At 47.8% G+C, this 27,303-nt stretch overlaps 1 protein-coding gene and 1 pseudogene across 2 annotated transcripts in view; one reads left to right on the top strand and one right to left on the bottom strand.

Annotated features, from left to right (window-relative positions):
- The window catches only part of LOC114589881 (uncharacterized), a 75,067-nt gene that overhangs the window by 34,114 nt on the left and 13,650 nt on the right, over window positions 1–27,303 (bottom strand). The gene's annotated exons all lie outside the window — the stretch shown is intronic.
- On the top strand, window positions 54–26,244 carry LOC114589813 (methylenetetrahydrofolate reductase (NADPH)-like; annotated as a pseudogene). Its single transcript, XR_013393814.1, has 8 exons — window positions 54–72; window positions 477–582; window positions 5,181–5,315; window positions 7,605–7,785; window positions 10,856–10,991; window positions 21,168–21,269; window positions 23,210–23,329; window positions 25,396–26,244. The product of XR_013393814.1 is annotated as a methylenetetrahydrofolate reductase (NADPH)-like (transcript).

Genomic DNA, 27,303 nt, shown 5'->3' with positions numbered 1-27,303 from the left:
AAGGAGGAGGGTCCCTCATTTTGATTCCTTTTGAGGGGGTCAGCAGGGAATATATGGCTCTGCTCTCGGAACGTAAAACATTTTGCACAACGGCCCTTGTACAAACAACAGGGCATTCAGACCAGACAACCAAAGGGAGCGTTTATGCTTGACAAACAGAAGGGTGTCTCTAGAGGGCTGGATCTCCACTGCCCATTGGAGCAGCGGGCAGAGATTGGAGGGAGTGCCAGGGCCGGCCTCTGATTGGCAAGCCAGGTCTGGCATCCGCAGGTCTGGGCTGGGCTCTGGTTGGAGCAGGAGGGCACCTTTGAATGCACACCTTAGTTGGCTTTGTATGTGCAGTTACTGAGAGCCCAAGCGGCGTCTCTGTTTGCATAGCTGTAGAGCGGAGGCTCAGAGGCTGCTGTTGTTCTTGGCGGGAGTCCATTTTGGAGAGTGGCTGTGCACTTGATCCAAGCAAGGTCAGCGAGCCTGAGAGTCTCACTGGGTGTGCACGTGGACAGCCGCAGGAAATAACCTGGAGCGCAGCAAAAAGCCTGTCCAGCTGCAGTGGACAATTGCATGGAAGGATCACTCCACCAGGCAAGTGTTGCGATGGGTCTTGCAGGTTTGGGCTGTTGTCCCTTCTCCCCGCCTCGCTGCTTGCCCAGCCCTGATCTCCTCCTTGGAAATATCCTTTATTGTAAATGACCTCCTGCTCCAACTCCCTTTGCTCAGAGTGGGAGCCTGAAAAAGTCTCACCTGGAAAAGGCAAGTGATGTCTTAACCCTTGTTCCCTTGCAGAACCCCTAAATGTTTAGTGTGTGATTTGTGGCAGCCATGGAAAGAGAAGAGTCTTAGTTCGGTGGTGGAGGAAATCTTGCTTCAGATCCCCAGTGGCATCTCCTGGTAGGGCTGGAAATCCTCCGTGCCTGAAGCCCTGGAAAGCTGCTGCCAGCCAGTGTTGACAGTCCTGGGACTGATGGGCTGAGTCAGCCTAGGGCATCTTGCTATGGGGGTCCTGGTCTTGGGGACTCCTTGGCTGTTGCGTGTGGGGAAAATGAGGCAAAGTGGCTCTGCAATGTATGTTTTTATTAGAAGTAAGGTTGTCAGCAACTGTGTCTGACTCAGAGTAGACCCACTGAAACTGGCCATGTCCGTCAACTACAGCTCATAACGTTTGTCTAGCGAACAGCTGAACAACTTCCCCTGAGGAAAGGATCACATATGGAATTACTCGTTTAATAACAATTGCACCTTATCAGCCTTGCATCTTATCTGCTGAAAATATGTGCCCTATTTTTCTTTCTTTCCTGGATGTGTGCAAGATAGTTAATTGCAATTAAACCTGTTAATTAGGCATGTGTTTGTGTAGCTCTTGGATGTGGATTCTCCTCTCAGCCGAGCAATTACTAGGCATTTTCATGCCACTTGTCAGTCAAAAAAGGCTTACAAATGTCCCACCCTTGCAATCTAAGGTCACATCCAAACCAGACATGATTTAAATCCCATTTCCCTCCCCCAAAGGATCCTGGGAACTGCACTTTGTTTAAGGGTGCTGAGAACTGTGAGGGGTGAACTACAGTTCCCAGAATCCTTTGAAGCAAGCAACATGCTTTTAAATATATGGGTGTGGGTGTGGCCTATGAGACATGACACAAAAGGAAAGGGGAGTGGGAGGGAAGAGGAGGTGAAAGCAGGTCCAGGCTCTAATTCTTAGTTACAGTCAGTGCTTTTTCGGGGGGGGGGGGTATTCAAGGGTACGCAGTACTAGCACCTTTTTTCCCTAGCCTTGAAGAAAAGCACTGGTTACTTGCCGGAGCCAGAATGTCAATGGTTGCAAGGAATAAAAAATCAGAGTAAAATTGCTGGTCTTTTTAGCCATATTAATAGAGCAACCCTCTAGTTCCAACTCTCTTCCTTTGCCTGATGCAATGGCTGCTGAGCTGACTGCTCCTGTTGCTCCTGACCATTGGCCGTGCTGGCTGGAGTGGATGGGAGTTGTTGACAAAAACGGGTAAAAAGGTAAAGGACCCCTGGACAGTTAAGTCCAGCCAAAAGTGACTATGGGGTTGCGGCATGCATCTTGCTTTTCAGGCCAAGGGTGCCGGCGTTTGCGTGGCGAGTTCCTGCCTCCCACCAGTAGAAATAAAGACACATGACACCATTATTTTAGGTTAATGGGCTAAAATTGCCCGCAACTTTATCGGTTACAGGTGATGAGCGGTATTGGCTTAGGCATTGGTCCTATCCAACTATCCGGCTTCGGCCTGCTTGCTTGAAGACCCGGAAGGGTTAACACCAGCAGGGGGAGCCCTGCTGATGCACATCGACTAGGGACTCCCCCGGGGTCACCGCTCGGGGGCGCACTTTAGGCCCTGGCCTCCATAGGCTTCGGACGAGGCCACGCCCCCCGAATCCTTTACTAGACTACCCTTCAATATTTGGGGGAGGTGATGGCATTCCTCCCCCCCAACACATCTACATAACAATACCCCTACCAATGCCTAACCGCCAAAACCAAAGGAGTTGTGACGATTTGCTATGAGGTAGGCGAAAACCCAAATGGCCGGTGCCAATTTGCCAAGTGGAAAAAATTCCTACCAGGCCCCTTAAAGGCGACCAACCGAGGTCCATAGCGAGGTCAGAAGGGGAACCTTAAAGGGTGGGTGGGTGGGAAAACCTCCCTTTCACAAGCCGCGTGGAGCGTGTGAAGAGACTGAGGATAAACAGCAGCAAAACCCCACACCCACTGATGAAAGTTGTGAATCTGAAACTGACTCAGATGGCTCAGCAGCAAAACCCCACAGAGCGTGTGTGCAGCGCTTGCAGGCTTTTCCCCGAGGAGGGAGACGTGTTGCCCTTCTCCCTCCTCTGGGAAAAGCCCCCAAGAGCCGCACACACGCTCCACGCGGCTCTTTAAAGGGAGCGCGGCTCTTGGGGGCTTTTCCAGGAGGTGGTGGAAGGGACAGAGCGTGACTGAGCCAGAAGCTAAAACAGCGAGAGGGAGCACTGCGCAGTGATCCCTCTCGCTGTTCTGGCTTCTGGGATAGCTGCGCAGCCTGCATTCGCTCCATAAGACGAACACACATTTCCCCTTACTTTTTAGGAAGGAAAAGGTGCGTCTTATAGAGCAAAAAATACGGTAGCTTGCAACATCTTTTTTTTAAAAAAAGGAAAACCAACTTTTTTGTGTGTTGCTGTAAACAATGCAAGTGCAGGAATGGAAACAAACAAGATTCCGGTCAATAATTGCACAGTTTTGCAAAGATGCATCAAGTTATGACGGAGGTTTAACGAACAATTGCTGTCACAATCCGAAATAGAGTATGTGCAAACAGGAAATAAAAAAGTGAAGGAGAGGGAGGGAGGGAGGGAGGGAGGAAAGGGGGGGGGGGCGAGGAAAGAAGCCAGCAAAGTAATAAGGAAAGGTATCAAGTGGAATCAGAATTGTACAGTTTGAAGAGACCCTGAGCATCATCTAGTCCAGGGGTCAGCAAACCTTTTCAGCCGTGGGCCGGTCTACCGTCCCTCAGACCTTGTGGGGGGCCAGACTATATTTTCTGGAGGGGAAATGAACAAATTCCTATGCCCCACAAATAACCCAGAGATGCATTTTAAAGAAAAGCACACATTCTACTGATGTAAAAACACGCTGAGTCCCGGAGCATCTGCGGCCCGGATTTAGAAGGCGATTGGGCCGCATCCAAACCCCTGCAACGCAGGAATATTCAGCTGTCCCATATGGGGATCAAACTTGCAACCTTAGCATTATCAGCACCACAATCTACCCAACTGAGCTATTTAGTGGGTGGACCCTTTTTATTTATATATTTATGATCTTTAAGAACAATATTCATATGCTCTCGACAGAATTTCAAAAGGATTATATCTAAGCCCCCCCCCCCCCGTCTGACCGTCCAGAATTCTTTAAACATTGCCCATCCTTGCTAGAATCTGTTTATCTTCTTTTCCCTCGTTGAACCCAAAGGAATCCATCTTGCCACATTCTTTACGAGCTTGTGGGAATTGTTTCCATGCTGGCTGCCGGGTAAGGGAAACTCCATCCTCTGCAGCCTTCATGGATGTGAAGGCTAGAACTATCTTTTTTAAAAATTGTCCTTCTAGCCAGCAGACTGGCAGAAGAGGAACAGAGGGTGATTCTCTACCACCAGTTGCTTGGTGGCCCAAGCAAGGGTAGGCCAGAAATTCCTGGTTGGACAGGCAACAGCACCTTGGAGAGCAGACTAAGGTTTGGGTTAAGGACCACGGACAGCTCTCCTGCAAGTGGGGCCAGGCATACAAGTTGTCTCAGCGAGAGATTGCTTTGACCAGCAGACTCCACTGGCCTCCTCCAGTCAGCCTGTGCTAGGAAGGTGTAATTCTCTGGAACGTTCAGTCTCTCCCAACACAAAGACAGAACAGGCAATCTCTTCAGATGGGAGGATAATTCTTCTGCCTCTGTGCTTGCCACTGTTCTCCCCAGAGCTTAGCTTCTCCCACTTATGAGGCATGCTCAAAACAGTCATACATCACCAGAGATGGAGAACTTTAAAGTGTTAAGATCAGAAGGCGGAAAACATGAAAACAACGAGAAGAGGCAGGAACGAAGATTTGGAGATATGCTTTAGAGGTCCAGACTATGGGGAGCCCGGAAAAATGAATAATTACAATTTAGACTACAATTTGGCCGTTTTTTTATTTTAGTTTATTGTTTTTAATCAGATTATGATGCGGATATGTTGATTGGCTGTTTTTATTGGGAAATTAATAAAAATGATTTAAAAAACAGCAACAGTCATACATCAGGGTGCAATTAATTCTTCCTTACTTACATGCTGTAAAAGTAAACCTCATTTATTCACTTCTGTATATATATCCCACTGTATATATATTCCCCCCACACATTTAATCCCCACAACAATCTTGCGAGGTAGACTAGGCTGAGAGACAGTGACCAGCCCAAGGTCCCCCTATGAACTTCTGGGTTCAAGTGGGGATTTGAAACTTGGCCTACCAAATCCCAATCCAACCACTACAACCACACTGACTCACTTGCTGGGTATAAAAATGAGCCATCCCTTCAGTTTTTAATTCAGGGGAGCAAAACACGTGTAAGCTACCAGGAAGTGTTTAAAAAGATGCAGCACGCAAGTATAGGTGCAAATTTATGTTTTAATTTTCTCTCCCTCCCCTGCAAGGCGTTCCCTGCCCTGGGCGGTCAGTACTCACCCCAAACGGCGAGTTGAAGATGTCCGACCCATTTTCTGGGCCTCCAGGCCGAAGAGTTACATCTACCGAACTCAGGAATGGGATGAGTTTCCTAATGGCCACTGGTGAGTGTGGCGGGGGGGGGGAGGTGGATGTATCCCTCTGGAAAGATCTGGTTGAACTGGGAAGCGATGGGAGGCCTATCTGAATTAAAACAGAAGATGCCAGAAAGATGCAACGGTTATAGACCAGTTGAGGTAGTTATATATAATTTTTATTAAATTTTACATTTCAAAATATTCTTTTAAACAACCTTAAATCCGTGACATCCCTTCTTCTCTTTCCATGGTTCATTTTGCATACCATACGCCCTGCGTATTTTACATGAACTAAACCATTCAGGAAACCATTGTTACATCCATCAAAACTTATTTACCCTGCTGAATTTATCTTAATGCTGTCAGCATTTTTAAATGAACACAATTTTCACCCATATATTCAGTAAACGTTTTCCAGTCTTCTCTAAATGTATGTTCTTCTTGTTCTCTTATTCTAGATGTTAAATCTGCAAGTTGCGCATATTTCATCAGTTTAAGTTGCCATTCTTCTTTGGTTGGGACCTCGTTTGTTTTCCATTTTGGGGCTAACAAGACATGGGCTGCAGTAGTAGCCTACATAAATAGTCTTTTTTGACACCTGGGAATTTCCCTCTACTGATAGGTTAATGAAATGACTTATCTCTTGGGCCTGTTAATTTCAGCGGGGCTACCCTAAGTAAAACCTAGTTGACTGAAACCCATAGGATTGTCTCCTCCCAAGTCCAGAAAAGACCCTATACTTTCTGGGCAGATTTCCTTGTTTCGTTCTGTAGTAAATGGGCGCCCAGCCACTTGCCCCTCCCTCACCTGTCTTTGCTCTCCGGCCAGATCAGGTTTCTTGAGCAAGGCTGGCAAACCCATTTACTTTTCAGAAACAGGACAAAATAGAACTGGTAGAGCTGCCACCACTCCCTCGACCCAGGGTTACCAGAAGCCACAGCTCAAGGGAGTCAGCTGTGCTCCTTTGTTCCTGGCTAACCCCAAACTACAAGTTGCTTCCACAAGCTTGCAGGCAGGAATCCTTTGGTAGAGCGTAACCAAGAAGTCTAGGCGTTGGAATTAGCTATTCCCCCGGATAGGCACACACAATACAAGAGAAAGTTTCTTTCTTAAAAATTTATTTTAAAACGTAAAGAACATGCTAAAAAGCAGGCACATCTTTTGGTAAATTACAAGTACAGAAAAATAAGAACGTTGTAAATGATAGCTGACTATATACTCACTTCTATACTCTAAGGCAAAGATAGGATAGTTAGAGTCTTTCAGAAATCCGCATCCAAAGGTCTCAGAAAATCTTCAACGCAAAAGCACAGAAGGACGAAAAGATGGCTGCTTTGGTGGACATCAGCAGCCGGGCGATTCTTTGCGAATTGCAGAGCGCGCCTTTCAAACCATTCTCAAGATCTTTTCTCCATAATTCGCACGTGGAATCAGAAACCCCCAAACACAGTCAGAACCCTGGATTATTTTTGAATCCTCCAATGACCAGCTTGTGGGCTAATAATTCTAACTTGTGGCAGCTGAGCCAATTAAGCCTTCAGAACCCAGATCAAGGTGTTTCCTCCCTTCCGATGGAGACTGGTGGAGCTTAGGCAGATGTACATTCCCAAGTAATTAAGGATAGATAACATTACAGAGGGTATGTTCATAACTTTGAACGCAGGTGTAAACCTTCAATTTAGCCCGAAATTTCCTTTCCCATAGTCATCCTCTCACGCCCTTGGAGCCAACAGGCTCACGGGTTAAAGCAACAGGACGGTTCCCATAATTCTTACTGGTTTCCCACAAGGCCTCATTTTCCACTTGACCAAAGAAAAGCTGCTAAGAAAGTACTAACTTTACTACACATTCCCTTGTTCGATTCATTATTTCATGAAATGGATATACCACTTGACTGTAAAAAATCAAAAAATCAAATGAGCCTCGAAGCGGTTTGCGAAAAAGACAAAACGATAAAATTTATCGGTAAGAACAGCGATAATGTAATACTTTCAAGAGCTCAAGTTCACAACTAGCTAAAAACAGATGGAAATATGCATCAGTTTTCTAAACCTCTGGGTGGGCTTCACGAATGTTTCTAGCACAGAGTACAGTGAAGGCAGCTGCCTGATGTCCATAGGCAGGAAGTTCCAGAGTTTGGGTATTGCCACACGAAAAGATGGACTTCTTATAAATTTAGAACAGGGATTCTGTGGTCCCTGCAACAGTTCTGCTGATGGGAGCAGTCAAATGGGTGAATGTGGGGGAGGCCATCTTGCCTGTAAGGGGGCTTGTTCCTGCCCTGCCCTAACATGCCTTCTCTCCCGCAACCCTCAGGGGTAACTCATCCTCCCCAGCCTTTGGGGAGCTAAAGGATTATTACCTCTTCTACCTGAAGAGCAAATCTCCCAGGGACGAGCTGCTGAAGATGTGGGGCGAGGAGCTGACCAGCGAGGAAAGCGTCTTCGAGGTGTTCAGGTGTTACATCGCCGGAGAGCCCAACAAGGAGGGGCACAAGGTGAGAGATTCAGGGAGGGCCCTGGCCCACGAACCTCCACATAGGGGGTGAACAAGTGTGGGCGTCCGGTCTCTGGAGTCCTGACACAAGTCTCACATACCCTCCAATATTTCTCCAGTGAAAATGGGGGTGTCCTATTCCGTTGTTGTTATACCAGACCCATCTAACTGGATTGCCTCAGCCATTCTGGGTGTCTTTCAACATCAATAAAAACATAATAAAACACACACACACACACACACACACACACACACACACACACAAATATTCATTCAAACAACCTTAAAATATCAATGGCTTTCCTTCTTCCCTTTCCATGGTTCATTTTGCACAATATAAATCCCTACATATTTTACATAAACTATACCATTCAGTATTCCATTACAGTGGTTTGTTGTTGTTTAGTCGTTTAGTCGTGTCCGACTCTTCGTGACCCCCTGGACCAGAGCACGCCAGGCACCTCTGTCCTCCACTACCTCCCGCAGTTTGGTCAAACTCATGCTGGTAACCTCGAAAACACTATCCAACCATCCTCTGTCGCCCCTTCTCCTTGTGCCCTCCATCTTTCCCAGCATTGGTCTTCTCCAGGGAGTCTTCTCTTCTCATGAGGTGGCCAAAGTACTGGAGCCTCAGCTTCAGGATCTGTCCTTCCAGTGAGCACTCAGGGCTGATTTCCTTAAGAATGGATGCGTTTGATCTTCTTGCAGTCCATGGGACTCTCAAGAGTCTTCTCCAGCACCATAATTCAAAAGCATCAATTCTTCGGCGATCAGCCTTCTTTATGGTCCAGCTCTCACTTCCATACATCACTACTGGGAAAACCATGGCTTTAACAGTACTCGGGTTAAGTACTTAATTTGTTCTGGAGGTCCGTTCTTAACCTGAAACTGTTCTCAACCTGAAGCACCAATTTAGCTAATGGGGCCTCCTGCTGCTGCCGCGCCACTGCTGCACAATTTCTGTTCTCATCCTGAAGCAAAGTTCTTAACCCGAGGTACTATTTCTGGGTTAGCGGAGTCTGTAACCTGAAGTGTATGTAACCTGAAGTGTCTGTAACCTGAGGTACCACTGTATTACATCCCTCAAAACTTATTTACACTGTTGAATTTATTTTAATGCTGTCAACGTTTTCAAGTGTACACAATCCCACCGCCCCCATATATTCAATAAACATTTTCCAATCTTCTTTAAATGTGTGTTTTTCGTGTTCTCTTATTCTATACGTTAGGTCCGCAAGCTGCGCATATTCCATCAGTTTTAAATTTGAACTGATAAAATATTTTAAAAACTTCCCTCTACAGGGCTGCCTTCGGATGTCTTCCAAAGGTCGCGTAGTTACTTATCTCCTTGGCTTGGGGGAGAGGGTCGCATAACTCCATACCCTCCAACATTTCTCTGATGAAAATTTTGTTGTTTAGTCGTGTCTGACTCTTCGTGACCCCATGGACCAGAGCACGCCAGGCACTCCTGTCCTCCACTGCCTCCTGCAGTTTGGTCAAACTCATGCTGGTAGCTTTGAGAACACTGTCCCAACCATCTCGTCCTCTGTCATCGCCTTCTCCTTGTGCCCTCCATCTTTCCCAACATCAGGGTCTTTTCCAGGAAGTCTTCTCTTCTCATGAGGTGGCCAAAGTATTGGAGTCTCAGCTTCAGGATCTGTCCTTCCAGTGAGTACTCAGGGCTGATTTCCTTCAGAATGGATGCGTTTGAGCTTCTTGCAGTCCAAGGGACTCTCAAGAGTCTCCTCCAGCACCATAATTCAAAAGCATCAGTTCTTCAGTAATCAGCCTTCTTCTGATGAAAATAGGGACTCTCTAAAAGGGGGACATTCTGGAATCAAATCAGAAACCAGGGCGGCTTCTGTAGATCCATAAATGCCCCTGGAAAATAGGGACACTTGGATGGTCTTGTTTCAGGCATTGCTTTCTGCTCCTCGGCTGTGATTTGTAGGAACCAACTGCTTTATACCAAGTCTGAACTTTGGTCCCATCTAGCTCAGTATTGCCTGCACTGACTGGCAGCAATGGCTCTCCTAGTCCCAGCCCTACCTGGAGATGCCAGGAATTGAACCCAGGGCCCTTATGGATGCTGAGCAGGCCCTTCTCTACTGCTGAACTGCAGCCCCACAGTAAAAGGTGCTTGAAGGAACTTTGAAAATGTCAAGGAGATGAGTAACTAGACACCTGAAGGCAGCCCCGTATGGAGAAGCTTTTTAATGTTTTCTTTTGTCCTCTTTTGTGTGCCTCCTCCTCGAGAGGTCCAGAGGGTGGCAACACGAGAACAGGGCCTTCTCTGCAGTGGCTCCCCGTCTATGGAATGCTCTCCCCAGGGAAGTTTGCCTGGCGCCTTCATTACACACCTTTAGGTGCCAGGCAAAAAAGTTCCTTTTAAACCAAGCCTTTGGTTGATTTGATTTACATCCTATGCCCTTTTAAAAGGTGGGGGGGGTTTGTTTTTTGGAGGGGAGGACTATTGGGTGGTTGTTTTTATTTTTGATTTTGTGGTTTTATATCTTGATTTTTTTCTGTGAATCGCCCTGAGACCCCTGGGTATAGGGCGGTATATAAATTCAATAAATAATAATAATGCTTTTAATATATGTTGGAAGCTGCTCAGAGTGGCTGGGGCAACACAGTCAGATGGGCAGAGTACAGTGGTACCTCGGGTTACAGACGCTTCAGGTTACGGACGCTTCAGGTTACAGACTCCGCTAACCCAGAAATAGTACCTCAGGTTAAGAACTTTGCTTCAGGATGAGAACAGAAATCGCACGGAGGCAGCGGGAGTCCCCATTAGCTAAAGTGGTACCTCAGGTTAAGAACAGTTTCAGGTTAAGAACGGACCTCCAGAACAAATGAAGTACTTAACCTGAGGTATCACTGTACAAATAAATTATTGTTGTGGTTAACACATGTGTGTGTCTGCTTGAGGTATAACAGGGGGAAGGAATTTTAAAATTTAAGGGGATTTGGAAACATGGGAGAAAGCTGTGCATTTGTGTGCACACACAACCTGCCCTCTCCCCTTTCCAAAATATTGATAGTTTTTTTCTCTCCCCCCCCCCCAATAGTTGACCTGCCTGCCTTGGAACGATGATCCTCTGGAGAGGGATCCTGACCATCAATTCCCAGCCGAACATCAACGGCAAGCCCTCCACCGACCCGATTGTGGGCTGGGGTCCCGACGGAGGCTACGTCTTCCAAAAGGTAACATGGCTGGGGACATTATGCTCTTTTCTCCTTCCCTTCCATCTCTCAGTCCAAGCAGTTCTGTCCTCTTGCATAAGATCAATTTTTGTGTGAAAGGAAGAACCACACTGCCTTTCGTGGCAAAGCTTTAGGCACTTCCAGGGGTCAGGCTGGATGACCTCTGGGGTCCCTTCCACTCCACAGTTCTGCGATTCCAAGTCGTGTGCTATGGCAAATTAGGAAGATAGATTTGTTTGACATGTTTATAGGCTGCTGTTCAGGGTCCGGTTTCAGAAAATGGTATACATCGCTCAGCAGGGATAGGAACACAGGAAGTTAGTTGTCTTTTAACATGAAGTCATATACAGTGGTACCTTGGTTCTCAAACACCTTGGTTCTCAAACGCCGAAAACTTGGAAGTGTTCAGGCAGCTAGTCCTAGTCTTTATAACCCTGTACCTTCTTCCAGAAGGCAGAAGCTGAAAGAGATCATTTCCGGGTAGCGCACTATCCTGCACTCTCTCTGCCGCTTTCTTATGGCACCTGGAAGAATAGAATTGATCCAAGGTGGGAAGAGTGCACCCAATTATTCTCCCCGCAGTCTTTACAACCCTGGACAGCATTGTTTTTCGCCTGACCGTGCAGCTCCCAAACCACACACACAGACCATAATACACTCTCCACAGTGCAATGGTAAAATGCCATCAACAGGTCCTTTCAACCCTTCTCTTTAGACACAGGAACATAGGAAACTGTGTTCTGCTTAGTCAAGCCATTGCTCTGTCCAGCTCGGTCTCATCCATACGGACTGGTAGCAGCTCTCTGACGTTTCAGACCAGACTCTCTCCCAGGCAGACCTGGAAATGCGGAGGGTTCAACCTGGTCCCCGAGGCCTTCTGCATGCCAGGCAGGTGTTCTGCCACTGGGCTGTGGCTCGTCCCCTCGTCCTTTAGCTTGAAAAGTTGATCTGTAGCTGTAACTTGGCCCAAGCAATTCTCCATACTTGGTAGGCGTACACAAAGGTAAGGGGACCTCAGGCCGCAGGCAGCCTGGCCTAGTGGGAAGATTAATTAAGTGACCCAGCAAGATCGGATCTGATGAAGCATCACTTGCTACAGAGGAAGTATTACAAAATAACTTCCTTCAAGGCAGACAGCTTCTCCATAGGCAAGTGGTATGTTTTAGCAACGATATCCGACTGGATCCCTAAATAAAATGGGAATATGGGCAAAAGGTATTGAGCTATTGCTTGCCAGCTTCCAGCCCCCGCTTGGGCAGGGGGCATCTTGTGCTGCCATCATGATATGTAAATTTACAGGGCCGACGCTGGCCAGAACCCCTAAAGAAGTCCCGACAAAGCTGCCGCCGAGCCAGCTTCCTTTTCAGACACACACTCTGCAATGCAAAAAACACACTCCGTGCAGTGCACACACTCTCCATGCAATGCAACTACACACTCCGTGCAATGCAAAAAACACGCTCTGTGCAATGCAACTACACACTCCGTGCAATGCACGCACAAACCCTCCGTGCAATGCAACTACACACTCCGTTCAATGCAACTACACACTCCCTGCAATGCAAAACACACTCCATGCAATGCAACTACATTCCATGCAATGCAACTACACACTCCGTGCAATGCAAAAAACACGCTCTGTGCAATGCTTCTCTGTGCTTCTCTTTTTGTCAATTGACCAAAAAAGAAAGCCGGGGTGAAGGGTTTTTCTCAGGAGGGCGTTTGTGCTGCATCCCATTGGTGTGGTCGTGGTGGGAATGCTCTGCTGGGATGGGTTGGGGAACAAAAATGGGGGTTGGGGATGAGGAGGGTCAGTTGAGTGGGGAGTGACAAATGCCCCTCTTTTCATCTAAGGAACGTTGGAGGGTATGGCTGGGTGATGGCCTCAGGGTGGGGTTTGAGGGAGGCTCTGGGTTTTCCGCCCAGGCCTCTCCCTCCTTGCCCTGTTGCTCTGTCCTGACAGGGTTCCTTCCTGATGTTGCAGGTGGGATTTGAGGAGGCCGCCGCAGATGTCTCTGAGGAAGTGCCGTCCGCAGATGTCGAACAGAGGCCAAGCAGGAAGATGCAAGCGAGGCCCAACTGGCAGGTAAGTAGGGCCGGATTTAGAGTCGTGCCCCCTGGATCATGCACCTTCCTTGTATTGCTCCCATCACAGGCTGAAGATGAAGGAGTGAGGACCAGGGGTCCACCTGGGTCCACTTTGGAGAGCCAGGCTGGAGCCATTTTAGAAGCTGAAAGCCATCTTAGAGAGCAAACTAAAAGCTAAAAAAGACATTTCTTTCTCTCCCCTGCTTGCCCCTGCTTGCAAAACAATATTTTTGTAACACAGCGAGTTTGCAAGAGGATGCGGTCAGGGGATTTTGGAGTTGTTCTGAGAAACTGTTCGTTTGCCCAGGATGTCTAGCCCACCACAAGGTTCTAAGCCGAGCAACCTGTTAAAACCACAAAAGAGGAGGGGGTCAAGGAACATTTACTGGAACCAGTAAATGGGTCAGAAAGATTTTAAACTCGCAGCGCCACCTAGTGTATAATGCAGTTTGGAACCGAAAGACCGACATCAATTCTTTAATTGGTTGGGCTTCAATGAATATGCATAAAGGGGAATGTTTGAGGGCTGGGTCAAGGGTTGAACCATTGTTTTGCCTGAGGGGATAAAAACTGTTTGCCCCTGGTGTTCGGGGGCATTCTCTCGAATTTGTGAATGTCCCCACTTGCTTTTTTGTCTGACAAAAATCCAATTGAATAAAACTTTTTTTTAAACTGACTGCTGCCTGTTTTTGCATTTCTGGTCTATATCCTGAAGTCCCTAACATCTGGTGCCAAGGTGACTCGGATAGGGACCTTAAGTCCTCAAAAGACCAGAAGGCAGCTCCCTTGTCCTTTTCTAGGCAGGACACAGGGGAAGGGCCAATAGGCCGCTTATCCTGGCGCCACCGAGGCTTTTCTTCGGAGGAGGGCGAAGCCAATTTGACCCTTCTGCTGGGTCCTGGAAGAGAAGGCAACGGATTGAAGGACCGAGGTTGACAGGACAGGCCAGAGTCCAGCCGGCTGGTGAGTACATGGAAAAGGGCCCTGGGGACAGAGGAAGACAGAGACCCCCTTGTAATTAAAAAGGGGAAGGGGCATCCTGATCACATGCCCAAGCGTGTTTGGTGGCAGTAAGGGAAGGATTGGCCCCTGATACCCACCCACGCTTAAGGATTTAAAGGAAGGCAGAAAGGGAAAAGGGGGGGGGGGGACCGGGAGGCTAGTGTGTGTGTGGTACAGCGTCCAGTGAAAGAGGCACTTGGTGCGTGTGTGTGTGTAACCCCAGGGTATTCCCCTGGGGTAGAACCAATAAGTACTCCGGTTCCCAGCAGCGCGAGCTCGACTGGGCGAGGAAAATTGGGAACTGCATGTGTGTGTGTTTGGTGTTTGGGGACGCTGCACAAGGGCCATATTAAATATGGGAGGGAACTGGACTGGACACAGCATTGAACTGGGAAAAAACATAGGGGCCCTACTTGGGACAGGGCAACAAGGAGTATCTTTTGAGGCTGAGTAGTTACTTAGAGAAGAGTTTCAGACTCAGATTCAGATTTGGGAGCGATGGAGGGAATCGCTCCAGAGATCCCTTAGGTTATCCAAGTTAGTATACAGAACTAGAGTCCATACAAAGCTTTCAGATCTCTGGACCTCAATGAAGGCAAGAGTTCAGCCAGGCAGAGCTGGAGGGTTCTCTGCTGACCTGTAAGTTTGATAGTAAGGCAAGCCTCCTAGTTTCTCCAAAGCCCATCACTGAACTGTGAAGCACATGAGTTTTGCAGACCTCCAACAGTTTTGATCCCTATAGTAAGTACAGCTTGACCAGGGAGGGCAAGCTAAATCCCAGAACTTAGCTAGGGAAGAGCTGGGTATCTATGTGACCAGCGGCAGTTTGGAACACATCAGGGAAACCACCAGTAGTGCCCTAGCTTCTCTGATGACCAGTGAGAGGTGGTCTATGGCTAGGAAATACGAAATGGTTTTAGACCTATAGCAGTTATAGTTGAGACAGGGAGGGCAATTTAATTGGTGTCCTTAACCAGGCACCAGCTGGATGGCTCGGTGCTCAGGTGTGTCTCAGAGAACACTGCAGCAGACCCCTGGTTTGAGACTCAGGCAGAGAAACCTCAAGAGAAGACCTGCATCTTTGTGGCCACCACAGTTGACAAGTTAGTTGCCACAGAAAAAGGATGAGGGAACAGAAAGAAAAAAAAAACACAAGCCGGACACCTGAAACTGACCACAGGGTGTGACCAGTCAAGGTCAGGTGTCTGCTGGGAGAACTACTAGAAGTTTAAAAAAAAAACTGCATAAAACTAAAAGAGGAAGAAGAACTTTCTCCATTTAACTTGGATGAGTTTGTGAACATGGATGAAGTTCTAGAGGTTCACGTGATAATAGACAACCCCCCACCCCCCTGGCTAAAGAAATATAAGACTGATCAATGCAAAATTAAGGAGCACAGGCAGGAAAACGCCTCAAGAAGCCCATTTACCAGGGATCCGAGGCAAAAGTCCTGGCCCCACCCCCATATGATCCAAGTGCCGTGGTGGCCCCCTTGGGAGGACAGGGACAGCCCCATATCCCCAAAGCTCCACCGCCGCCCCGATATGTGGCCCCCAGGAGCCGAAGCAGGAAAGGGGGGGCTGCCAGACACCCCAGAAGTAGACGAGGCAGAGCCCAGTGACCAGATCCTGAACAAAATATACCCCAACCTTAAAGAATTGAGGGAAAGGATGAACAAATACAGAAGTTTGACCACTATGTATCGAGAAGCTGCAGAAGCTTATTGCAATGTTTGAGGCAAAGCATTGGGGGAGCACATAAAGCGGTCCAGGTCCACCGCAGAGGCAGGAAAAGCAGAAGTCCTGACCCCCTCTCTTTACCTCAGAGGAAAGGAGGAGAATTAATACACAGGCTTTAGAATTTCTTGGAACGCCTGATGGAGGCATACAGAATTTGGACCCCCTTTGACTCTGAACTCCCTGCACATGAGTTAATGGTAAATGACTCCTTCATAGGACAATGTGCAAAGGACATTAAAACCAAAATCCAAAAACAGCCTGGGTTCCAGGGCATGTCCAGATCTCAGATCATGGCCAGCGCCCAGAAGGTGTTTGAACAAAGAGGAGAGGCTGAGAAGAGGGAGAAAAAAGCAGTGGAGGCTTGTGAAGGAGACGTGGCTGATGCTCTAGAGAAGCCCTGGGTTGCGTGGCAGGGATTGAAGACGGCATGTCAGGCTGCAGTGGAAGCCAGACCAGAGGGGCCTAGAGGATGCCCAGAGGGGGCTGAATACCAAGCCCAGAGGGGGCTGAGGCTGCTTTGGGAAGTTGTTTCTACGGTTCAACGCATCTGTGTGATGCACTGTGTGTTGGAGAAAGGCTGAAAAGGCAGTTGCAAGCTGTTCCTCAGGCGATGGAGCACCCAAAAGTGGGGGTGCAAGCCAGGCAAGCCATTCCAAGAGTTCTGAGGAGGCCAAAGTCTCCAAGAGTTATTTGTCCTCTGAGGTGAAGTCCAACAGCGAAAGGCATTGCCATGCAATTGGCAGCTGGATGCAAGGCTAACATCTATATTGATTCTAAATATGCCTTCTTAACCCTGCATATGCATGGCGCCCTATGGAAAGAGCGGGGCTTGAGTGGAGCCCACGGGAAAGCTCTGAAATACGTTCCAGAAGTTGAGACGTTACTAGAAGCTGTATGGGCCCCCAAAGAGATTGCTGTAATGCACTGCAAAGGCCATGATAGAGGTTGGGACATGGTCACTAGAAGCAACCGGAAAGCAGATAATGCAGCTTGTGAGGTAGCTCTGAAACCTCCACCAGTGGTCACCACCGCCCTCAACCCAGCTACCCTGTTGCCGGTAGGAGAAGGTGAGGAGCAGACGCACGATTACATTGAGGTTATGGACACAAGACTGGACCAGGAGAAGTGGCCAGAGGAAATCGATTGGCAGACAGAGTGGCCAAGGAAGCAGCCTGGGAACCGGCCCCCGCCTCAGTTATTGGAGCAGTGGTCCCAGAAGGGATCTTAAGCACTGCTGACAAACCAAATACTATGTGTCCACCCACATGAGGCCAGATGCCACAACCAAGCAGCTGGAGAAGTATGTCTATATAGCCAACCTTTATCAACTGGCAGCCCAGATTTCCAGGAAATGCCTGCTATACCAAAAGAATAATCCCAGAACTCACTCCAGACGATGTGGAACCACGTTACACCCTTGATGAACAGCAGTGGACCAGCCAAGAAGGAGCAACGCTCCAGGAAGGACCAGACAGCCGTGTTTTTGTGCCCCAACATCTGGCCAGCACAATTGTAAAGAATTACCACGAGTCCACCCATTTGGGAGGCCCAGCTGCTAAAGCACACCTTGGGAGAATATTCTATCTCAACTAACTGCTGCTATAACTAACTGCTGCTATATCCCAAAACTGTGCCCTGTGCGCCAACCAAGAGACTGAGACTATCACCCTTTGAACTTCTATATGGCAGGCCAACCCCTTTCGTCCGAGACATCCCCGCCAGTTTGGAGCAGATGGGAGATCACATCACCCAAGAACAAGTGCAATCCCTGTGTTTGTTGTGTGTGTTTGCTTCCTTTCCAGGTATTCCCTCGAGCGTACACCTGCAGTCCCGCAGCAGTCTCGCTGAGCCGGTTCACCAGTTCCTCTGGGTGACAGCGTCTGGCGACCCCCTCATCCCCAACTGCAGTGAAAGTAGCCGAGGTGATCCCCTGGGTACATCACACGCATCTGAAGAAGGGTGTCTGGACTTGCAAGAGAAATCCTGCTGACCCTCTGAAGTTGATCATCACCTTGTGTCTGACGCTACCAGGAAAAAAGCGTTAGGCCACGGGCAACGAGATCCTGCGACTAATCATCACAAGGACAGTTACAAAGACTTTCTCTTTTCTCTCTTATTTTCTTTATTGACTTGCTCTATGTCTTATTGCCCTGACCCTACCGAGCCATACCGACCCTATTGGCCTGCTGACCTCTGCTATGACTGGTTTGTCTTGCCGGTGGTAAGAGACGGCATACTCGTAAGCTCTTGGGAACGAGGGTTCAATAGGGCAGCCGCAGTACAGCATCCCACTCTCCCACTGTGGCTCTTTATTCACTGCATTGCCCAGCGCACTTGGATGTGGCTCCTCCGGGGAGCTGCAGGATCGGTCGAAATCTATCGAGTTTTAGACCGCTCTTGTGGTTGTGGGAGAATAGCCTGCTGGTTGCAGGGTAGAGCACTGTACCAACCCCATTTGATAAACCAGGCCCAAATCTTACTCCTGGTGTTGCATGGGAGGGTGTCTGAATCAGGTGCACATTAAAATTACTAAACAGGTGCCTGTAGGTTCTGCAGCCCCACCTGTGGTTGTCGTGGTAGCTCAAGCCTCCCAAAATCCCAGAATACTACCTGAACTACTGAGCCTGGTAACTCCACACCTAATACCCTTGAATGTGGCAGGGTATTCTTGTGGCTGCATAAGAGTTGCCACCCAGTAGACAGACAGGGCACCTAGTTCCGGAAGAATTGGATGGGAGGGGTGCCCGCGGGCAGGGTCCCCAACGTAGAAACTTGCTCTCCAGCAAATTTAGAGGCACCACTAGGACTTTTGGTATTGGGACCAGAACCCCTTGATATAGTCACCCCGTGTGTCAGGCCGTTGCAGGGGTGGATATATTCTTGTGGGTGCATGGTGATATATGAAGAGGGGGGAGCCCCTTTTGGGTATAATCTCTTGAGGAGACAACATAGTGGGTGCCTCAGCAAAAAGGTGGAGAGTCACCCCTGAGGCCCAGCGAATAATTGAATACGAATATCAGTGGGCCCTTCAGCAGTAAAAGAACATTAGGAATGAACCCAGAGTATTGGTGCGAGGAACTATGGAATTATTGGGGTTGGTGGGTAGGCGTGGTATGCACTGCCCTACTTCTTTGGATGCTCCTGTATTTTTGCTGGCATTGGCCAAAGCGGGAAAAAGTTCCCTGGTCTCCCCTGCCAACTTTTCCCGTCTAATGACTGAGTGGGGCGTCCATAACCCCTACACTAGGTGTTTACAAGTGGCTGAAGTGGTAGCCCATTCTGCCAATAAGTCACCCCAACAGATGCCACGAGTGGACTACCACTTCTCCCACTGCTACTTAACCGTTCCGCCATTCACAAACGAGCATTGGTCAATGCAGCTACATGTACGCATGTCCTGGCTCTCTATGATGTGGTACCTATAGGTCCATCAAAATGAAAATGCAGAACCATAATCGGTCGGCATTTTCATGATGGAAAGGGGGGAATGAAGGAGTGAGGACCAGGGGTCCACCTGGGTCCACTTTGGAGAGCCAGGCTGGAGCCATTTTAGAAGCTGAAAGCCATCTTAGAGAGCAAACTAAAAGCTAAAAAAGACATTTCTTTCTCTCCCCTGCTTGCCCCTGCTTGCAAAACAATATTTTTGTAACACAGCGAGTTTGCAAGAGGATGCGGTCAGGGGATTTTGGAGTTGTTCTGAGAAACTGTTCGTTTGCCCAGGATGTCTAGCCCACCACAAGGTTCTAAGCCGAGCAACCTGTTAAAACCACAAAAGAGGAGGGGGTCAAGGAACATTTACTGGAACCAGTAAATGGGTCAGAAAGATTTTAAACTCGCAGCGCCACCTAGTGTATAATGCAGTTTGGAACCGAAAGACCGACATCAATTCTTTAATTGGTTGGGCTTCAATGAATATGCATAAAGGGGAATGTTTGAGGGCTGGGTCAAGGGTTGAACCATTGTTTTGCCTGAGGGGATAAAAACTGTTTGCCCCTGGTGTTCGGGGGCATTCTCTCGAATTTGTGAATGTCCCCACTTGCTTTTTTGTCTGACAAAAATCCAATTGAATAAAACTTTTTTTTAAACTGACTGCTGCCTGTTTTTGCATTTCTGGTCTATATCCTGAAGTCCCTAACAAAGACACAACCACTTTGGCTTCGCGTGTGCAGAGGAGGGCAACTAGGATGATCTAGAAACTAAGCCTTGTGAGGAACGGTTGAAGGAGCTGGGGGTGTTTAGCCTGCAAAAGAGGAGACTGAGAGGAGATATGGTAGCCATCTTCAAAGATGGCTGTCACATGGAGGATGGAGCAAGCTTGTTTCCTCCTGCTCTGGAAGGTAGGATTCAAACCAGTTGCTTCAAGTTGCAGGAAAGGAGTTGGATGGGCATCTGCCATGGATGCTTGAGCTGAGATTCCTGCATTGCAGGGGGTTGGACTAGATGACCCTTGGGTCCCTTACAACTCTATGATTCTATGATCCAAGAGACACGTTTTTCAGGTCACAGCAGATCGCTGTGACTGTAAATTGTTTTGAACTGCTTTTAGCATTGATTTCCCCCCCCCCCCTTTATCACGGTCCAGAGACCCAACAAATTGTTACAAAGCAATGCACAATTCAGACAGCCTACCTCCAGGTTAAACAAGCATTTTGTTCAGACTTAAAGACAGGGATCATTGGTTCTTGCAACCACCGATAAAAACTTTGCCACTGCTAATGTTCTAGCGTTTGTCCGGTCTTCCAATAGGAACCTGACATAACGAGCCTCTGATTTTCCCAGGAAAGGTACCGGCAAGGGTAATATCAGTTCAGCCTTGGCTTGCTCATGTTTCGCAGCAAAATATGTTTTATAGAATCAATGTCTTGAGCACATGAGCCAAGTCTGTCCTGGTAGGGAACTCCTCTCAACCTGCCATCCAACACTGCAGAAGGAAAGACGTTTAGTCTGGCTTTGGTGAACAACCTTAGATAATTTGGTACTGAATTTTAAATTTCTGTAGTCCAACATTTAAATTGTAGACCGCCTTTTCTGTGATGTAGGTATGATGTATGGACGGGTAGTCTTGAGTGACAGGGCAGGGAATTTAAAATGTCTATATAAGGCCTTGCGCACCATTGTTCTGGGCTCCCTATTAGGGACTTTGTCTCCTTTCCATCTCTGGGCCAGTGACAACCGGGTGGCTGTCGTCGCATACATAAAAAGTATTTTCTGCTCCCTTGGAATATCGGCACCTACAATTCCTAATAGAAAAACCTCTGCTCCCCCCCCCCAAGTTAATTTAAACATTTAAATTGTGCCATTGCTGGGATTCTTTGGTGTCAACATCTCCCCTCTCGACTCCTTCCAGGCTTACCTGGAGTTCTTCACCTCCAGCAAGAACGTCAGAGCCCTCCAAACAGTGTTGAAGAACTACGGCCAGCGAGTGAATTACCACATTGTCAATGTCAAGGTGCGTCCTTCCTCAGTGCCAGATTACCAAACAGACAGACTGGGCACTGGCCTACGAGCCTAGGGGCCCCTCAACAACGGATCAAAATAATATTGATTGGCATGGTTGGCCAATTGGTGTCAAGGAAGGACAGGATGTTTTTTATGTATGCTACCACAGCAGCAAGGGTTCTTTTAGCAAAGTATTGGAAGACACAAGAACTACCCACGCTGGAAGAATGGCAGACGAAGGTGATTGATTATATGGGACTGGCGGAGATGACTGGCAGAATCCGTGATCAAGGAAAAGAGACGGCGGAAGAAGATTGGAAGAAATTTAAAGTATATCTTAAGAACTGTTGTAAAATTAATGAGTGCTAAAATGCCATGGGTAAAGAAACAATATAGAAGTACAGCTGTAAATGATTAAGTAAGAGAAGAAGGGGAAAAAAATAAAGAAAATGAGTAATCAGTTAATTGAAGTGAGGGGTTGCTGAAGAAATTTTAAAATAGGGATGCAGAAAGGGGAGGCATGGGGAAGTCGGGGAAGTAAGATTTATGAAAAAGAGTTTTTGAAATTATACGTGTTTATATGTTTGTTTGTTTGTCTATGTATTGTGTTTTGTATTGTTTTTAATTTATGTTGGAAAATTAATAAAAAATTATGGGAAAAAACAAAACAACAACAAAATAATATTGATTTGATCTTGAAAGAAAATTGGGAAATAATTTGTGAGGGGGCCTGCGAGATTCTGACTGCCTAGGAGCCTCCACAGGGTTTAATCCGACCCTGGTCCTTCCTCTGGTAGGCTGGCAGTGAAAACGTTTCCGTGGAAACTTGGGATGCTTGGACTGAGAGCGTATGTGGGGAGCAAACCCTCTGCTTGTGATCTCTGGAGAATATTTTGAGAACTGTTCAGCCTCTGCTAGGACAATTGGCATTGGGTTCATGGCTCCTCCTTGTGGCCCAGTTTCAATGCCTCCTGTTTAGCCAGAGAATCTGATCAGCTGAGCATATCGTTCCCTGGAGGAGTTTTCTGGATGCAGGGAGGAATAATAATAATAATAATAATAATAATAATAATAATAATAATAATAATTTATTTATACGCCACCCATCTGGCTGGGTTTCCCCAGCCACTCTGGGCGGCTTCCAACAGAACACTAAAATACAATAACCTATTAAACATTAAAAGCTTCCCTAAACAGGGCTGCCTTCAGATGTCTTCTAAAAGTTTGGTAGTTTTTTTCCTCTTTGACATCTGGCGGGAGGGCGTTCCACAGGGCAGGCGCCACTACCGAGAAGGCCCTCTGCCTGCTTCCCTGTAACTTGGCTTCTCATTGCAAGGGAACCGCCAGAAGGCCCTTGGCGCTGGACCTCAGTGTCCGGGCAGAACAATGGAGGTGGAGATGCTCCTTCAGGTATACTGGACCGAGGCCTGTTCAGTTGGGCCTGAGATCTGTAAAAAAGAAAAAGAAAAAAGGTAAAGGACCCGTGGATGGTTAAGTCCAGTCAAAGGCGACTATGGGGTTGCGGAGCTCATCTCGCTTTCAGGCCGAGGGAGCCGGTATTTGTCCGCAGACAGCTTTCCGGGTCATGTGGCCTGCAGGACTAAACCGCTACTGGCGCAACGGGACACCGTGACGGAAACCAGAGCGCACAGAAACGCCGTTTACCTTCCCGCCACAGCAGTACCTATTTATCTACTTGCACTGGGGTGCTTTCGAACTGCTAGGTTGGCAGGAGCTGGGCCCGAGCAACGGGAGCTCACCCCGTGGCGGGGATTCGAACCGCTGACCTTCTGATCGGCAAGCCCAAGAGGCTCAATGGTTTAGACCACAGCGCCTCCCGTGTCTTGAGATCTGTACAGGCCTGGCAGCAAGTTAACAGGTGTATACAAAACCGTGATGCAGCTGTTTCCCTCTCTTCCTTCTAAACAACCTCCTCTTTCCCGTCGGTAGGGTGAGAACATCACCAACGCGCATGAAATGCAACCCAATGCTGTAACGTGGGGCATCTTCCCCGGCAGAGAGATCATTCAGCCGACGGTTGTAGACCCGGTTAGCTTCATGTACTGGAAGGTAAGAGGGTTATTGTTCCCTGCCCTGCCCCAAACACCCAGGAAACTCTTAGCCTGTTGGTACAGATCTGGGGCTTTGGTAAATTTCCGTGGAAAATGTATGTGAACAGAAGTACAAGGTGCCAATTACTATTCCCTAGAACTTGTGGTACCGGGGTACCTCTGCTCCTCTAATAACAAGTTGGGGGTAGAACCTCCACTTTTGCCTGCACAGGTTCAGTGAACTCATAGGTCTGTATCAAGTCATAAGAACATAAGAACCCGCTGGATCAGAGCAGTGGCCCATCGATGATGATGGTGGTGGAGGATAGGCAAACTAAGGCCCGGGGGCCGGATCCGGCCCAATTGCCTTCTAAATCCGGCCCATGGATGGTCCAGGAATCAGTGTGTTTTTACATGAGTAGAATGTGTCCTTTTCTTTAAAATGCATCTAGGTTATTTGTGGGGCATAGGAATTCGTTCATTCCCCCCCCCCCAAATATAGTCCAGCCCCCCAAAAAGTTTCAGGGACAGTAGACCGGCCCCCTGCTGGAAAAGTTTGCTGACCCCTGATAATGATGATTGATTGATTGAGTTTATATACCGCCCTATACCTGGAGGTCTCAGGGTGGTTCACAGACAAATATAATCAGAATAAAAACAACAACCCAATGATACCCTACTCAGAAAAGAGCCACATTTTAAAAGGGTATAGGATAAGGTTACCAGACGTCCCCGTTTTCCTGTGGACAGTCCCCAGATTTACAAATCAGTCCCCTGACAAAATCGTATCATTCCTATTGAAATTGAAAAGTGTCCCCAGATTCATTGAAAAAAATCTGGTAACCTTAGTATAGGATATTAAACAGATCAGCCAAAGGCCTGGTTAAAAAGGAACATTTTTGCCTGGCACTGGAAGGTGTGTAATGAAGGCGCCAGGCGAACTTCCCTGGGGAGAGCATTCCACAGACGGGGAGCCACTGCAGAGAAGGCCCCGTTCTCGTGTTGCCACCCTCTGGACCTCTCAAGGCGGAAGCGCACAAAGGAGAGCCTCAGAAGATGATCTCAGGGTCAGGGTAGGTTCATATGGTCACATCTAGTCACATTGGCTAAGCAGGGGCCTTTTCTGAATGCTAAGGGTCATAGCTCAGGGGTAGAGCATATGCTTTGGATGCAGGAGGGGCTCAGGTTCATTTCTCAGCTCCTCCAGGTAGAGCTGGGAAATGTCCCTGTTTATGCAACACTGGAGAGCTGCTGCCAGTTAGTAGAGGCAGTGCTGAGCGTGACAGACCAAATAGTCTGGCTCTGTCTAAGGCAGCTTCTTCTGCCTGTAGCTCAGCGCAAGGGGATCTGCTTTGCACGCAGAATGCCCCGAGTTCAGTCTCTGGCATCTCCGGGTAGAACTGGGGGAGAACCCAGCCTGAAGCCCTGGAGAGCCACTGCTGGCCAGAGCAGGCAACACTGAGCGAGTTGCGCCGATAAGTCTGAGTCTGCATAATGCAGCCTCTTCCAGACGCTCATTCCCTGAGATCATCCTCCGAGACCCTCCTTCGTGTGCCTCCTCCTTGAGAGGTCTGGAGGGTCGCAACACGAGAACGGGGCCTTTACTGCAGTGGCTCCCCGTCCATGGAATGCTCTCCCCAGGCAAGTTCGCCTGGTGCCTTCATTATTTTTAAAAAAAAAATTATTAATTTTTCATTTTTGTTCATTACATACATCTCAAATTCTCAAAGACTTCCCCCAACTTTTTTGGTTTGTTTCTATTTTTACCCACTTTGCTATAATTATCCACCTTTAGGTGCCAAGCAGAAACGTTCCTTTTTAGTGCAGGCCTTTGGTTGACCCGATTTGCATCCTAGGCCCTTTTAAAATGTTTTTGTTTTTTATTATGTATTTTGTGATTTTACATCTTGATTTTATTCTGTGGACCACCCTGAGACCCCCGGGTATAGGGCGGTATATAAATTATAAATTCAATAAATAATAATAATAATAATTCGTTTCCCATAGTTCCTCCTGCACTCCCACCCCCACCTCAAATTGTTTTTAAGTGTGACCTGCTTCTCTCTCTCTGCCCCCCTCGGACAGGATGAGGCCTTTGCCCTGTGGATTGAGCAGTGGGCCAAGCTGTACGAAGAGGAGTCCCCCTCTCGCATGATCCTCCAGTACATGCACGACAACTATTACCTGGTCAACTTGGTGGACAACGACTTCCCCCTGGACAGCTGCCTCTGGCAGGTCTTGGAAGACGTGCACACGCTCTTGAACTGTCCGGCGGAACCTTGAAAGTTGAGAAAAGGCACGCAGCCTCCCAGATTTGGCTGGCAGCATAGTCAAAAACCTTAGGGATGCGAGGTTGGAACCACAGTGGCCCAGACACTCCTCTAGGGGGCGCCATTGGCTGAATTTCCCCCCATTGCCTTCAAAGCGGGAGGCCGGTTAAGACAGGCACATCTCCCTTCTGATCCAAAAGACTCTGAGGATGTTTTCGAGCCCTTCTTGGGTTATTACAATCCCTTTTCCCCTTATACTAATGGCAGCTAGAAATCCTTATCCCCCCCAAAACCCCAAATCTCTGTCTGGCCCACCCCCCATGTTTCTGGGTTGCACTCTAAAAAAGAAAGCTTTCAGCTGCTGCTTCAGTGCGCACCCTCTGATCAATGGGACTGATGGCTTCACAAGCCTCTAGTTCAGAACGGGAGTTGCAGAAAATCAGGATGAGCACAGCCGCCTGCGACGCACCTGCCCTCCTCTGGGGAGCCGCAGTGTGTGGCCGGCTATTTATTTTGTTTTTATTTTATTATATAGTCACAGGATCGTGGTCTTCTTCCTGCGTCTTCTCGTTTTCTCTTGCAGGGGAGGGGGAAGTATTTAAAATGCTTGTAAAGGGAAGGAGAGAAGTGAAATCGAAATGAAATAAAATGTAGTTGATGCCTATGTTGACTTGCCTTTTAAAAAAGAACGAGAGGGAGAGCTTGGGACTTACTAGGGATTCACGTTGTAGCAGTGTGGCTGGGGGCGCAGCATGGTGAATGCAGGGAGTTATGGTAACGTGGCCCCTCCCCCCCAATCACCCATGGCTGGTGTCCATTGGGACTTGTGGGTCAGAAACACATGGGCACTGGGCGCCATTTTGAATCAAGATGGCGGAACAAAGCATGACACCGGCATGACTCTACCCATTTGGGGGCATAGTTTCTTGTGATATTGTTGCCAAACTCTACATTAGGGGTTCCTGGAGGGAGTGGGGGCACACTTTTTTAAGCTGTTGGAAAGCTGGGCACCATTTTGCAACAAGATGGTAGACAGAAGAATCACTTTTGCATGGCTTAGGCCTGTTCGGGGGCACAGGTTCAGCGGCATCTTGAGATAATACAAGAGTTCCTGAGGATTGACGTCAATGTTTGGGTGCCTTTTTGAACCAACATGCCAGATGGAAGCGTGACTTCAGCACGACTTTGCCTGATTTTTGGGGTGGCTGGTCCAAACTCACAAATGATGCTATCCGTTTATAAACACATCTCTTTTTGTTTGTTTTTTAAAATTTCCAAGCACTTCGTGCTAGTCTGTAATAATCCGTTTTGAGGCTTAGAGTATATAAACCTCATGAAATATAAATAAAATAGGAAGGGCTATAAACTTTTTTTTTTAAAATGTTTTATTTTCAGTTTTTAAACATTGTTATACATTCACATCATTTTCAATTTCTACACTTCTGTGATCGCTTAGATCCCTTGGACTCTGCCCCCCCCCATCTAATTACATTTTTCTAATCCATTTTTTACCTTTTTTATAAAAAAAGGTAAAGAATCCCTGACAGTTAAGTCCAGTCGCAGACGACTCTGGGGTTGCGATACTCATCTCGCTTTACTGGCCAAGGGAGCCGATCTTTGTCCGCAAACAGTTTTTCCGGGTCATGTGGCCAGCATGACTAAGCAGCTTCTGGCGAAACCAGAGCAGCACACAGAAATGCCGTTTACCTTCCCGCCAGAGTGG

The sequence above is a fragment of the Podarcis muralis genome, chromosome 7 (genome assembly GCF_964188315.1).
Source record: "Podarcis muralis chromosome 7, rPodMur119.hap1.1, whole genome shotgun sequence".
Lineage (NCBI taxonomy): Eukaryota > Metazoa > Chordata > Lepidosauria > Squamata > Lacertidae > Podarcis > Podarcis muralis.
The sequence above is the reverse complement of the archived record's forward strand: the minus strand, read 5'-3'. Positions and strand labels throughout refer to the sequence as shown.